A 2599-nucleotide genomic window follows, 5' to 3' on the forward strand; every position below is an offset into this window, starting at 1 on the left:
AGAAAGGATTAATTAACAAAACCATAGGGTAGGAGGGGTACAACTCCACACAATTCCCACCACCCAATCTCCATATCCCACCCCCTCCCCTGATAGCTTTCCCATTCTCTATCCCTCTGGGAGCATGGACCCAGGGTCATTGTGGGTTGTAGAAGGTCTGGCTTCTGTAATTGCTTCTCTGCTGAACATGGGCGTTGACTGGTCGGTCCATACTCCCAGTCTGCCTCTCTCTTTCCCTAGTGGGGTGGGTCTCTGGGGAAGCGGACCTCCAGGACACGTTGGTGGGGTCCTCAGTCTAGGGAAGCCTGGCCGGCATCCTGATGACATCTGGAACCTGATGACTGAAAAGAGAGTTAACATATGAAGCGAAACAAATTGTTGAGCAATCATGGACCCAAAGCTTGGAATAGTGGAGAGTAAGTGTTAGGGAGGTACTCACTGCAAACTCTAGTGTACTTCTGCTTTCAGGTATATATTTTGCAGTAGTTTATGGATACGTGTGAACATAGTCTCTCTCTCACAGAAACTGGTGTATATCTAGGTTTTGGGACTTTAGTATTTTAATAAATATTGTTAAAAGAAGCAGGTAAAATGTTAGGAACAAATAAACTGAAGGTTCTATTTTAGGATCTTTAATTGAACATTAAATCTATTTAATTATTTTTCTGTGACTTTGTTTTAGACATCTCTAGATTTTCAACTTTTACTCACGGCTTAGTGATTCCGTTTCTGTCCATCCCATTCATTTATTTTAAACCTTATTGTTTTTTTATTATCATGCTTACAGCTTTTTTCTTTATACCTTGATTAGTTCTAGTCATTCAGCAGTAAAATCTGCAGTCTTCTTAACATATAATGTAATTCCGATGCTAGATATTTTCCATTGAAATGCAAGGGTTGGAGATATTCGTTAGAATTTATTTGCAAAACTACTTTAAATGACCATATCTCATAAATTTATAATTAATGCAAGTCTTTGTATGTAAGTTACAAAGCTACATATAGGTAATAAAAATATGTTAAATGAACTTTTTAAAAATAGTAGCATCAGGGGCTGGGTGGTAGTACATTTTGTTCAGTGCACATATTACCATGTGCACTGAGGCTTCCCCCAGGAAGCTTCAAGAGAGGTGAAGCAGTGCTGCAAGTGCCTCCTTTTCTTTCTCCCTCTCTATCTTTCCTTCCCTTCTCAATCTCTCTCAGCCCTGCCAAATTCATTTATAGATTCATTCATTAATCAAAAGACAGGAAAACATTCATATTCCCTACTTCAATCAATTTAATAACTTGTGCACTTACTAATTATGTAATGTGCAAGTACAAACAGGACCCTAACAAAAAAATAGCAGATTCGCTCCTTAGGAAGGAATGTCAGGATTCTCATGCAGCAGAAAAAGCAGCATCACACAAATAGAAAAAAGAATAATGTCCATCTTGCCATCTCAAAAAGCCCAAGCCACATATGAAAACTCTCCTCGCGAATCCCTCGCGTTCTGCCCTTCCTGTCTAGGCCCTGCAGAATGGCTCCTGAAAAGAAGGGCGAGAAGAAGGGGCGAGAAGAAGGGGCGAGAAGAAGGAGCAGATCTGCCATGGACGAGGTGGCGACGCGGGGTTACACCATCAGTTTCTACAGACACATCCATGGCATGGGCTTCAAGAAACTTGCTCCTCGGGCACTCAGCGAGATGCGGAAATTCGCCATGAAGGAGATGGGCACTCCAGATGTGCGCACGGACACCAGTCTCAACAAAGCTGTCTGGGCCAAAGGAGTAAGGAATGTCCCCTACCTTATCCGGGTACGGTTATCCAGAAAACGCAACGAGGATGAAGATTCACCAAGCTGTATGCGCTGGTTACCTATGTACCTGTCACCACTTTCAAAAGTTTACAGTCAATGTGGATGAGAACTAAATATTAATTGTCAAATCATGTTACAAAACCAAAAAAAAAAAAAAAAGGAAAGAAAAGAAAACTCTCTTCACACTAAGAAATAGGTGTGCTTATTTTTTATTCTTCCTTAGGGTTATATGGGAATAGTTACCAAATCTCCCTAAAAGGATTGTTCATGGTAATGAGAAGTCCAAAGAGACAACCTTTACCAAGAATCTTTCATTATCTCCTGTCCTCTTGAATTTGTTCTGTGAAAAGAGAGAGAAGAGAGAGAGAGAGAAAAAAAGAGAGACTGATTGTTATGCATTATTAATTTGAAGGAGAAGATTATTAAAATCTATTTAGATATTCACCTGGGTGGGATGGAAAGGTGAATGATTGTTGTAAGAGAGAAATTGAGAATCACAGTCACCTAAGAATCACTTCCTATCCACACCCAGTTCCCAGTTGCTGATGTCAAGTATTTTGAAGGGCAGGAAAAACAGCATCATTTATTATCTTGTGGAAATGTTCATTTAAGGACAAAAGCATAATGTGGAACTTGGACTGGGTGTCCTGTATTGCACGAAAGCAAAAGGGCTCTGGGGAGGGAGGCAAAAAGCTGGGATGGAGGGGTACCTGCGTCCTGGTGCGTGATGGTGGAAAAAAATCTTTAGATGTGGGGAGAGAGTGTTGTGTACACCCGCCTTATCGGGGGGGGGGGAGAAAT

At 41.0% G+C, this 2599-nt stretch overlaps 1 pseudogene; it reads left to right on the forward strand.

The window, feature by feature from the left end:
• Positions 1 to 1520: 1520 nt before the first annotated feature.
• On the forward strand, positions 1521 to 2121 carry LOC103110089 (large ribosomal subunit protein eL31-like; annotated as a pseudogene).
• The last annotated feature ends 478 nt before the right edge of the window (positions 2122 to 2599 follow it).

The sequence above is a fragment of the Erinaceus europaeus genome, chromosome 22 (assembly GCF_950295315.1).
Source record: "Erinaceus europaeus chromosome 22, mEriEur2.1, whole genome shotgun sequence".
NCBI lineage: Eukaryota > Metazoa > Chordata > Mammalia > Eulipotyphla > Erinaceidae > Erinaceus > Erinaceus europaeus.